The sequence below is a fragment of the Castanea sativa genome, chromosome 6, assembly GCF_040712315.1.
Source record: "Castanea sativa cultivar Marrone di Chiusa Pesio chromosome 6, ASM4071231v1".
NCBI lineage: Eukaryota > Viridiplantae > Streptophyta > Magnoliopsida > Fagales > Fagaceae > Castanea > Castanea sativa.
In genome coordinates this window covers 58,716,639-58,730,462 of record NC_134018.1, presented here as the reverse complement: position 1 = coordinate 58,730,462, position 13,824 = coordinate 58,716,639, and positions in this window count along the sequence as shown.

Here is a 13,824-nt window from a genome sequence, read left to right as displayed (position 1 = left end):
TCTATTTTTTTTAGAGTAAAGTTAGATTATCAAGTCAAATCATATCTTTCTCTAAAAAAAATGTCAAATCATGTCTGTAATCTAACTTGATTAGTAATTATAGCTTACTTGTGCTCAAAACAAAATTGAACAAAGGCCACATCGACATCCTATTAATCTTATCCAACAAACATGTAATTGTAATTAAAAAAACAGAAGACAAAGTTTAGTTATAAAATTAGTTATAGCTTTAGACTACAACCTTATTCAATACCTTTTTATTAGAGATGAATTTTGACAAATTCACCATTAGATTACATTTTATTCTTATATCCTTCATACTTGCAAAATTTCAAGAAAATTAAAGATCAATAGTTATGTCATCAATAATTTGTTTAAATTGCAAGTTTTTGTAACTTAAAATTATGCATAAAATATTAGCTTATAGATTATATAGTAAATAATATCTGATTGACATAAAATTTGACATGTGTATTAAGAGCATAAAGAACTTACAATTCAACAGTTAGATTTTTAAAATATAGAGTAATTTTTATTTTATTGAGTAATATTGTAGCCTTAAACTACAACCAATTCTGTAGCTAAATTTTTCCCCCAAAAAAAAATTAAATATAAATTGTTCACATACCATTTGTTGTTTGCAATTATCAACATATTTGTAGTGTTTATGGTTTATTCCGGTAAGTATTTATTTAATGATAATGATTAGGCTTTAGATTTGGTTTATGTTTTTTTTTTGTTTGTTAGGTTACTTGTTTTTAGGGGTTAGGTTTCTTTTAGGGATAGGGTTTGTTTAATGTTTATGCTTAGAGTTTAGTGTTTTATTAGGGTTTATGATTTTAGGGTTTATAGGATCACTTTTCTAAGGGTTACGGTTTGGGCTTATATAAGTTTACTTTTCTTAGGGCTTACAGTTTGGGTTTTTTAAGTAGCAAACACGTGAAAAGGGAAATAAAAAATGCAATATGACCTTGAATTCAAAATTTGGAATTTTCAAAGAGAAAGAAAGAAAGAGTAACATGGGAGAGAGAAATAGGGAGGAATTGGGATCTGACTGTGCATTGCAATTTTTAAGAGATTGAGGTAGAATCCCTTTCTTTTGTATTTCTGTTTTCCTTTCTTTCAAAGTTACCAATGAAAGACATGAAGTTAGTTGACATAGCATGGGATATGGATTTCTTACAACTGAATTTTGTATTAAATTCTTCAAAATTAGAATTTTAGTATTGCCATTTCATCACTTAAATCTCAAATAATATATTGAGATCTTATGCATGCACTATTTTTTTTTTGTTGATATGTTGCAATATTCATTCAAAAAAGAGGAAAATTGGGCAATTTACCAGCTAAAACTCTTGGTAAATTGTTCTTATTAAAATAGAAAGACTCAAGAGATTTAAGAGAGAGCTTTGCAGTTGCATGAGCCGATAAGCGGTCGCATTGCAGTTTCTTTTGACTCAACAAAAGCAATAAACTAACTATTCAACTTTCATACCTCTTATCAAATGACTAATAATTCAATTGACACTTCTAAGTATTTCAAATTAAAATTTCTAAGCTTCAATTTCCCCTACCAATGTAATTATCATGTTAAAAATAAATAAATAAAAAATCCATTTCCCTTTTGTTTTAGCCAACCATAATCTGCATTACTCCTTGAATTGATAGCTATCACTAAGCCTAATCCCATCTCTGCAACAAAATAAACCTCCAGCATTCTTCATGAAAACAAAGCAAGTCTTGAAACCCTGAACCGAGGAAGAAGCCCAAAACGGCATTGTTCTAATAAACACGAAACGTCACCATTTTTCTATAGCTTCATTAAACATCTCTAGCTTTAAATCACACAACACCGTTTTGGCCTTTGAGAGAAAAAGTTTTTGTTGGAAGAAACTAGCCATTACTCTTCTCTCCTTCTTCCTCGGATTTTAGTTTGAAATCTAGACTTCCTTTATTAGGGACAACTATAGTTCAAGGAATTTCAAGCCTCGGGTTAGGGAGGCAGCCCCGGTTCCGTCAGTTTCAGATACGAATTTCGAGGAATGTGTCTCTAAGATAGAGGCTTACAATTATGGGATATGTACTTAACACTTCAAAACAACCAAAAATATCCTCAAAACTTCAAGGTATTTTTGGCCATTTTGGTAGATTTAGGGTATTCTGGTCAATTCGGTCATTAGGTGCTGATTCCTAGGTTAGGGCTGAACTTCCTTTACTTTTCTCTTTCCTCTCTAAGGCCAAGGGCTTATCCCATCATACAGGTTTGGGCTTCCTCTTACCCATTCTTAATGGGCCAAACCTTGGCTCACGGATTGGGTCTTCATTGATTTTGCGAGCCCATTTGCTTTGAATCTTAATACTTGTAATATTTTGAACCTCAACTATACTTCTATTTCATGAATGATAGTTGTTTCTTCCTTAAAAAAATGTAATTACATATTGGGTAATGCGCACATAAACTGGATTGCACTTTTTAACTTCGGGTAACACTTATATAAAACAAGTTATACAATACAATTATGGGATATGTACTCAACACTTCAAAAACAACCAAAAATATCCTAAAAAAAACAAGGTAATTTTGGTCATTTCGATGGATTAAGGGTATTCTGGTCACTTCGGTCATTAGGTGGGGATTCCTAAGCCACAATCTGTTCCCAAACTTTTCTTCTAAGTTGTGGGCGGCTAATGGGACATGACGTCCTTCGTTCCTTGTGCCCATGGACATGCCTCCCTAAACTATGCAAATCCCAGCTAGTTCTTCCCTACACTTCCCAAGGATCTCCCCTGGCTGTAGTAGTTCAAAAGAATCTTGGTCTAGTCCTTTTCTTCACCCTGGGCTCCCCTAGGGACCCCCTTTTACATAGGGCTGGGCCGAACTTCCTTTACTTTCCTATTTCCTCTCTAAGGCCCAGGGCTTACCCTATTATAGGTTTGTGATTCCTCTTGCCCATTTTGAATAGGACAAGCCTTGGCTCACGAATTGGGCCTTCCTTGATTTTGCGGGCCCATTTGCTTTGGATCTTAATATTTGTAACATTTTGAACCTCAACAATGCTTCTATTTCATGAATGATAGTCGTTTTTTCCTTAAAAAAATGTAATTACATATTGGGTAGTGCGCACATAAATTGGATTACACTTCTTAACTTTTGGTAACACTCACATAAAACAGGTTATACAATACAATTATGGGATATGTACTCAATACTTCAAAACAACCAAAAATATCCTTAAAACTTTAAGGTATTTTTGGTCATTTTGGTGGATTTAGGGTATTTTGGTCACTTTGGTCATCAGGTGCTAATTCCTAAGCCAACAATTTGTTCCTAAAACTTTCCTTCTGAGTCGTGGGCGACTTTTCTTCTGAGTTGTGGGCGGTTGATGGAACATGACATCCTTTGTTCCTTCTGCCCATGGGCATGCCTCCCTGAGCTGTCCAAATTCCAACTGGTTCTTCTCTACACTTCCCGAGGATCCTCCCTAGCTCTGGTAGTTCCAATGTATCCTGGTCTAGTCCCTTTCTTCTCCTTGGGCTCCCCCATGGACCCCCTTTTACATAGGGCAGGGCCAAACTTCCTTTACTTTCCTCTTTCCTCTCTTAGGCCTGGGACTTATCCTATCATACGTTTGGGCTTCCTTTTACCCATTCTTAATGGGCCAAACCTTAGCTCACGGATTGGGTTTTGCTTGATTTTACTGGCCCATTTGCTTTAGATCTTAATACTTGTAACATTTTGAACCTCAACAATGCTTCTATTTCATGAATGATAGTTGTTTTTTCCTTAAAGAAATGTAATTACATATTGGGTAATGCGCACATAAATTGGATTACACTTCTTAACTTTTGGTAACACTCACATAAAACAGGTTATACAATACAGTTATGAGATATGTACTCAACACTTCAAAAACAACCAAAAATATCCTCAAAAAATCAAGATATTTTTGGTCATTTCGATGGATTTAGGGTATTCTAGTCACTTCGGTCATTAGGTGGGGATTCCTAAGCCACAATCTGTTCCCAAAACTTTTCTTCTAAGTTGTGGGAGACTGATGGGACATGACGTCCTTCATTCCTTGTGCCCATGGACATGCCTCCCTAAACTATGCAAATCCCAGCTAGTTCCTCCCTACATTTCCCAAGGATCTCCCCTGGCTTTAGTAGTTCAAAAGAATCCTGGTCTAGTCCCTTTCTTCTTTCTAGGCTCCCTTATGGACCTTTTTTTACATAGGGCAAGGCCAAACTTCCTTTACTTTCTTCTTTCCTCTCTTAGGCCCAGGGCTTATCCTATCATAGGTTTGGGCTTCCTTTTACCCATTCTTAATGGGCCAAACCTTAGCTCACGGATTGGGTTTTCCTTGATTTTACTGGCCCATTTGCTTTGGATCTTAATACTTGTAATATTTTGAACCTCAACAATGTTTCTATTTCATGAATGATAGTTGTTTTTTCCTCAAAAAAATGTAATTACATATTGGGTAATGCGCACATAAACTGGATTACACTTTTTAACTTTGGGTAACACTCACATAAAACAAGTTATACAATACAATTATGAGATATGTAATTAACACTTCAAAAAAACCAAAAATATCCTCAAAACTTGAAGGTATTTTTGGTCATTTTGGTGGATTTAGGGTATTCTGGTCACTTCAGCCATCAAATGCTGATTCCTAAGCCACAATATGTTCCCAAAACCTTTCTTCTGAGTTGTGGGTGGCTGATGGGACATGACATTCTTTGTTCCTTATGCCCATGGGCATACCTCCCTAAGCTATCCAAATCCTAGCTAGTTCTTCCCTACACTTCCCAAGGATCCCCCCCGGCTCTGGTTGTTCTAAGGTATCTTGGTCCAGTCCATTTCTTTTCCCTGGGCTCCCCCTAGGGACCCCCTTTTACATTGGTCAGGGCCGAACTTCATTTACTTTCCTATTTCCTCTCCAAGGCCTAGGGCCTATCCTATCATAGGTTTAGGCTTCCTCTTGCCCATTCTTAATGGGCTAAACCTTGGCTCACAGATTGGGCCTTCTAAGATTTTGCAGGCTTATTTGCTTTGGATCTTAATACTTGTAACATTTTGAACTTCAACAATGCTTCTATTTCATGAATGATAGTTGTTTTTTCCTTAAAAAAAATGTAATTATCTAATGGGTAATGCACACATAAACGGGATTGCACTTTATAACTTTGGGTAACACTTACATAAAATTGGTTATACAATACAATTATGGGATATGTACTTAACACTTCAAAACAACCAAAACTTTTCTCAAAACTTCAAGGTATTTTTGGTTATTTTGGTGGATTTAGGGTATTTTAGTCACTTCGGTAATCAGGTGCTGATTCCTAAGCCACAATCTGTTCCCAAAACTTTTCTTCTGAGTCGTGGGCGGCTGATGGGACCTGACATCCTTCATTCCATGTGCCCATGGGCATGCCTCCTTGAGCTATCCAAATCCCAGCTGGTTCTTCCTTGCTATTCTCGAGGATCCCCCCTAGCTCTTGTAGTTCCAAGGTATCTTGGTCCAATTTCTTTCTTCTCCCTAGGCTCCCCCAGGGTCCCCTTTTTACATAGGGCTGGGCCGAACTTGCTTTACTTTCCTCTTTCCTCTCTAAGGCCTAGGGCTTACCCTATCATAGGTTTGGGCTTCCTCTTGCCCATTCTTAATGGGCCAAACCTTGGCTCGTGGATTGGGCCTTCCTTGATTTTGTAGGCCCGTTTGATTTGGATTTTAATACTTGTAACATTTTGAACCTCAACAATGCTTCTATTTCATGAATGATAGTTGTTTTTTCAGTTAGATAGGCTGGGTTTCACTACTTCCGTTCCAAACTTTGTTAATTCATTGAATTGTGTGTTTTACTGTTTGTACAAGCTTATTAAAGTTCAGGCCCTTCAGGATAATGCCACATTTATTATTCATAAGAGAAAACCACCTTTATTAGGAGAGAGAAAGGTTAAAAAAGTAAAGGGCTAAAAAGGTAGATATTAAATGTTCTTTTGATAAAAAAAGGAAAATGAAAAAATTGATCTCAAGCTGAGATTATAAGTGCTTTTATTCTCAGCCCTTCGATATGGTATTACATAGCGCAATAGTTTGATCTAAAGTTCAGTAAATTTTCTATCTATTTTTTTCAGTTTATTTTTTAAATAAACAACAAAAATAAGTTATCCAAATAAATAGGATTCTAACTAAGAAAGAGAATACTTTTTTTTTTTTTTTTTTGAGATGAGAATGAGAAGACTATAGAAATAACTAAGTTGCTTTTAAGAGATCTTTGACCCAACAAACAAAAAATTATCTGACTTGATTTGGAAAAATATTTTATTTATATAGATTAATTTGTTTAATCAATAATCTAAATTCAATCAATTCCAATTTTAATGTTTGATTCATTAAAATAAGGGAGAGGTTTTACTGAGTTGCAAATCTATTTAGAAAAAAAAAAGTTGTTTTGTTTATATCTCTTTATAGATTATAGATAATAGAACATGTCTTCAATTATTTAAATGATTGAAAATTGAATGCATAAGCTGACTTCTAATGTCTAATATTCAAAAAGAAAAAAAAAATGCCAAGTGTCTTGCAGTGGTATAATCAATTCTCCTTTATTAGGAGAGTCAGGGTTTAAATATGCCTCTCAATTATTGTAACTATAGTAATATCACCCAAAAAATCTTAAGTGAATAAAAATTTTCTTCCATTCACTATTGATTTTAAAAATTAAAAATAATGCATGTGACGCATTTTTTATTATTATTGATTGGATAAAATTTTAATTTATGATGTTTACTCTATGATGATTACTCATTATCTTTTATTTGATAATAAAATATTTTAGTAATTGAGCTACTCAGAACCCATTGTGAGGCATTTTTAACTCAATAATTTTTAGAAAAATGAAGAAAAAACTGGTCAAAACCAATGAGGGTTTCTAAGTATGACAAACGTTGACCAATTCTTTACTATTTTAAAATTGATAGGTTTTTAGCTACAATTGAACCAGCTTGGGCATAGGTTAATCGTTAACCCATCATTGGTCCAATTTAGTTTTTAATAACTATGTGCACTAGATTATGAATGATACATAATGTTAGCTATGGTATTTATTTCAAATGAAGGGGAAAAAGCAATTTATGAACAAGTGGAGCTTGTTCAAATAATAAATTAACTAAGCTTAACCTTGTAATCTATTTTTTTTTAGAGTAAAGTTAGATTATCAAGTCAAATCATATTTTCCTCTTAAAAAAATGAAATCATATCTGTAATCTTTTTTTTAAAATATCTGTAATTTAACTTGATAAGTTTTTTTTTTAATACAAAATAGAAATTTTACTCTAATCTAATTTAACTGTATATGCGTGTGAAACTCCCTTATAGAGACTTGAATCCCAGCCCTTGCCGCCCACATCCCACGAGCACTTGTGGAATGATCATTACATAAAGAGTGTGTGGTGGTTTTAACTTGATAAGGAACTCTAGCTTACTTGTGCTCAAAACAAAATTAAACAAAGGCCAGAATCAACATCCTATTAATCTTATCCAATAAACATATAATTGTAATTATAAAAAAAAAAACAACAAATTTAAAATATAAATTGTTCACATACCATTTGTTGTTTACAATTATCAACATATTTGTAGTGTTTATGGTTTATTGCAGATAAGTATTTATTTAATGATTAGGCTTTAGATTTGGTTTATGTTTTTTTTTGTTAGGTTACTTGTTTTAAGGGGTTAGGTTTCTTTTAGGGATAGTGTTTGTTTAATGTTTGTTGAGGGGAAAATTTTGAGGTTCCCAAATAGAATATGGGGTAGCCAAGTCGAAACTCGACGATGGGCCATTGAAATAGAGCCCAAAGGCTTTCGGTATTGTGGAAGTCCACTCAAGCAAGAGATAAAGGCTGCACCCTAACAAGAAGACAAGAATAAAACCCAATAAACACGTTACTATTGTTAGTTTGTTATATTATTAGTCCTTTTTACAGCGTTATAGTTCAAATCAGTCCTCCAGTGGTAAAGGTGGAATTACACTTTAAAGTCCAGAAGTTAATGATTAAATAAATTTATGAAGGTATTCAGTCTTGAGGGTCTTTATGTGTCTCGGTTAGGGGAATTTATAGTACTTTTAGCTATTATTACATCAATGTGAGGGAAAAATTCAATTGTTACAAATATATTATATCCTTCATCATAATAATAAATAAATAAGGATTAAAGGCTCCATTGTTACAAATAAAAGAGAAAAAATAGGATGGAATGAAGGGAAAGAAAGATCCCCAGCTTAGTGTAGCAAGTATTAAACTAAGATTTTGGTAAGTGTATAATAATAAGGCATGAATGAGGTGAATGTAGGCTATTTTGAGTGAGTGAGGTGGGATTAACACCAAGATTAAGGCTTTTTGTGAGTGGTCTGTTTATGACTAGTTGAGAGACATTTATGGGCTGTGTTCGTGTGAAAAGGGGAAGAGAACATTTGAGATTAGATGAGTGTGGGTTGAGGATGATGAGTGGTGAGCTTGAGGGAAGCTAAACCACGAGCAAAGTAGTAAACAAACCAAGAGTTTCAGAGAGAGTAGCTGTCTGTTTTTGGGCTGAGATGTTTATGCTTTTATAATGGAATTTAGAGAAGTATTAATTAACAAGAATCCAAAAAACGTAGGTCTGATTCAGGGGAGCCTTGATAGCTGAATTAATAGCCTGGATTTGGCCTAAAAATGGGAGATTTGCTTTTGGGGCTGTTTTACTTCTTTGGGTAATGTCACACATGGGTAGTATTTGGAATTATCTTGCATTAAATGCTAAGATTGCTGAGATTGTGTTCAGCTAATGGGATTAAGGCAAGTATTAAGGAAGAATCCTAGTGCTGCAACTGAGATTTGGTCCCTAGGAAGTAGAATTCAACACTCCAAGCTAGGTGTCAAAGTTTAAGTCCACTTCAGAGGATTCCGCTAGAGATCCCTTTATGCCCTCTAAACCACATGTTCCCAATTTTTCCCCTTTAGGATTCATGGGCTTGGCACATGAATCACGGCTTGAACGTTTTTAATACTTGTAGTGTCAATTTGTTGAAGTTTGGATAATTTGGTTTCAGCTCTCCTTCCGCTGGAGGTACAGTCTTGAGGAAGATGATGGAGTCCCATCATCCTTTAGACTTTAGCTGATATGACAGCCCTTGGGCACTGTTCACGTCAGGTAGAGGGTGGCAAAAAACTGATGGGACAGCCCCTAGTTCATCCTCAAAGGCTTGGTTCTCTTGTAGGGGCCTCTAGTTGTTTCTTTGGTTAGGGATGAACAAGGGCTGGTTGCCCACTTTCAAGCCTCTTGCTGGGACCTTTTTGAGCTGGAACTTTGCTCCATTTTAACACATTTAGTTGGGCCACATGGCCCTTTCTTTGCTTGGGCTTGTTCCATACTCCATGAGATTCTTTGACCTACAAAATGGGCATTAAAGACATGCTTTGCCATAGGTTTTTTACTCCTTATGGGTTTTAGTTGTTAATAGAAATAAAATGAATCCATGAGCTTTAATAAATATTTATGATAGATTTTGGGTATTAATTCCCATGAGCTTTAAATAGCAACTTGTTTAGTTTCTCATAATTTTTACTATGGATTACTTTGTAAATGATATTTTCTTTGAGGTTTTTTTTAAATAATGACCTCCAATATTGTCCTTGAGAATAATATTTACCATGGGTTTTAAATAAATATGGTGACAACCACTATAATGGAATAATGCGATGTTCTCATGAGTTTCTCTATAGATAATCATAATGGATATGTAAGATGAATAATTATCATGAGTTTTGGTAATAAATATTATGAATGTAGTGATGTAAGATAGATCATGAGTTTATAATATGAAATAAATAAATGTCACGGGTCTAATAATCATAACTTTCCATGGGTTCTTATAAGATGATTGCCATGGGTTTTGAAAATAGATAATTCATAAATTCCATGAGCTTGTAATATTATAGTAATAAGAATCTAAAGTATTTTTAAGTGAAATAATTATGATGTGGTATTTTGCCAAATATTGATAACCTTGGGCTTTCGATAAAATAGTGCCAAGTAGTTAGCTTGGGCTTTTAATAGTGCCAACAAAAGTTGGGCTTTTGATATCGCCAATGAGAATTGGGCTTTGATGTTGTCAATGAGAACTGGGCTTTGATATTGCCAGCGAGAACTAAGCTTTAATATTGCCAATGAGGATTGGGTTTTGATGTTGCCAATGAAAATTGAGTTTTAAATATTGCCAGCGAGAACTGGGTTTTGATATTACCAATGAGGATTGGGCTTTGATATTGTTAATGTGAATTGGGTTTTGGATAAATGAATTGCCATGGGTTTAAACCATGGGTTTTTATTATGGATTTGAATTCCATTGATAAAATTGTTTTGCCATGGATTTGAATCATGGGCTTTTCAAATATTGTCAAGCATAAGTATTCTTGAGTTTTAAATAGAATAAGATGTGTGTATTGGATTCATAGGGCCAGTTTTGGGCTTAGCCAAATAATAATAATAAAATTGGATAAAATAGGAGTTTTTGGCTTTTTTATATCATGACCCAATTTAGATAATGTGATATGAAATATTTATGATTAACATAATAATAATGTAAGGACACAATTCAAATTCCCAAACTATGACTGGAGGTAGATGGGCTTGAAATGCCTTTCTTTACAATAAACTTGTAGAGGATGGGTTTCTAATCTAGATTTCAAGGATGGTTTAGACAATAAGGGAAAGAACGGTCTTTGAGCCCAATGGGACAAATTAAAGAGTTGTTTGCAAGAGTAAGACTGAGAATTACTCCTCGGACGAAATCCGAGGATAATTTATAATAGTATTTCCTTAAGTTTGGATACAAATATTGATTATCATATACTATTGGCTCTTTTTCTTCCTGAAAAAGCCTCTCCCTTCCTCGTATGTCTTCCCTTCTATTTATATTCCTTTCCTTCTCTTCATCATCTTCCACTTTATGGTTGCAATCCTGATTTCGGATACTTGTCCCATCCATACTTCCCTAAAGCCCGCTGGGATTAAGGACCAAGTTCCAAGCTCCATGCTCAGGTCCCATCCTTCCATCTATACAGTCAGCGTATCAATTACAGAGCTTTTAATGTATGGGCGGTGGTAGCAGCTTTACTTTAGATATTCCACCGCTTTTTCTATTGTCCTCCACGTGTACTGTGTATTCCCATATTCGTAGGATTCTTTATAACATAACCCGGGGACACTAAACTTCTCTTCCTATGTCCTCGGCTTAACAATCCGAGGACAAATCTACTCCTCGGACATATTTGGGCATTTAGATACTCCAAGATCATTTTGATGTCTTCGGATTTGGGTTTCTAGCCCAAAAGACTTCGTTGGCCCATCCTTCATAAATTACTGGGCCCAATACCCCTACAAATAATATAGCCAAAAAAAAAATGTTTGGGAAAATTCAATAACTTATTAGTGGTATAAACAATTGGTACTCAAATAAAATTAGGTGTAAAAAAAAAAAAAGTACCCTAACAATGTTTATGGTTAGAGTTTAGTGTTTTATTAGGGTTTATGATTTTGGGTTTTATAGGATCACTTTTCTAAGGGTTACGGTTTGGGTTTAAATAAGTTTGCTTTTCTTAGGGCTTACAGTTTGGATTTTTTAAATAGCAAACACGTGAAAAGGGTTGTTAGGACATATGTGGAAATTGTTATGTACATATGTCATTTAGAATTGGCTAATTCTTTGACAAAACGCATTTTACTTGTAATTGGGTAGATCTAGGATGATTTTAAGTCTTCAAGAAACTTTGTGTTCAAGTCAAGAGTTAAAGCCATTCAAATTTGTTTAAGAATCAAGTGAAGAATTGATGTATTTTAAAACTCGACAGATTGGATCTATCGAGGTTTAAAAGAAGCTTTTTGCCCGAAACTCGACAGATAGCCTATCTATCGAAGAATTACAAAAATCATTTTCAGATCTGTTTTTCACGCATATCCAAGCTATTTGTGTAGGGTTTCTTCTCTCACAATCCTAAACATATATAAGGATTATTTTAAGAGCCGTCTTACGGGTTGTTGCACTTATTGTTACACGCATATTGTAACCGGAAACAATTTGCCATAGCTCATCTTTCTCTTGAAGAAGCTTCTGCGTTTGTACATCATAGGGTTTTGTAACCAAAGAGCTTCTTGATTTTCATCGTGCGGGTGAACTGAAGAACTCTGTAGTCAACATCTTTCTCAAGTTGGTGTGTTAGTCATGTACAAGGATTCGTACAAAGGAGTAAGCCACGTATTAGGATTCGTGCATCGATTGGTTAGTCACGTACTTGGAGCCGTGCATTGAAATGAGAGATTGTCACTACATTACAAGTCCAATTATGTATTAAGGTAAAGGTTCAACCGTAAGTTGGTATAAGGTATTGAGATCCTTTACTTGTAACCGCTTGTTTTAATAATAGTGGATTTTCGGGAGTGGTGACCTTAAATTCACCCGGTGGGGTATTGCCTCGATGGATTTCCCCATTAGTAAACAAATCACCCGTGTCAAATTTATTTTCCGCTGTATTTAGTTATTTGGTGATTTGTTTGTGCTACCACGCGTATTGCCTACAATTAAATCTAATTAATTCATTTGGCTAATGAATTAATTTAATTTACCAAAGGGGTTAATACATTCTTGGCCTATCAAGTGGTATCAGAGCGGGTACACTCTGATTATGGTTAATCTTTATTGTGTGATCCATTAGCTCTTGTTTGTCATGGATAGAGGACAATCTTTTATTATACCTTCTTTATTTGATGGCACTAACTATGCATACTGGAAAGTACACATGAGAGCTTTCTTACAGTCTTTAGATGAGAAGGTGTGGCAAGTCGTGGCAAGTCGTGAAGATAGGCTGGACCAAGCCAAAGGAAGTGCTCGCTGATTAGGATGATGTTAAGATCAAACGACGAACTTTAACAGCAGAGCATTGAATGCTTTATTCAATGCGGTCACAAATGAGGAGTTCAAGAAGATATCCTCCATTGAAATTGCTAAGGAAGCATGGACCATCCTCCAGACAACCTATGAAGGAACTAAGGCTGTCAAGGATTCAAAGCTTCAAAGGCTTACTACAAGCTATGAAGAAATTAAGATGGAGGAGGATAAGTGTTGACACCCCATTTTGCAACCTGTATTTAACTTCACATGGAGGGTAAAAGGGTAATTTTGCCTTGGAAATATGCATTGATTTTGGTAATTAGATCCTTAATCTCATTTCACCAAAATGATCTTGATGTTGTAGCGATCAAATCGACTGGTCATAAACCCCAATCGGACGATCAGATTGAAAATTATCGTCAAATCAAGTTTTAATCAAGAAAGTCAATACTGTACCGGAGACTGTACCGGTTTAGCCACCGGTACGATATATTTCGGATGCCGGTCAATACCGGTATACCGTTTCGGGTTTACCGCTATTTTATATATATATATATATATATACACACACACACCAAAATATCTAGAACCATATTTATAAACATATAATATTTCACTTATATTATAGTAAATATAAAAATTTATTATAAAATATTACCTCAATTCAGAACAAATTATTCATAATTTTAGACTTTAGTATCAAATAAAAGAAAAAAAAAACACAATATAAAAAATAAAAAAACTTAGTTGTTCATTGCATACTAAGAAAACAAATAATACTAAGAAGTTAATGTAAATAAGTTACCATTATACCTTTACAAAAATTCGAAAATTACAAAACTAAAAAAAAAAAAAAAAAGCTTTTTTCTATACCGGCCGGTATTGCCC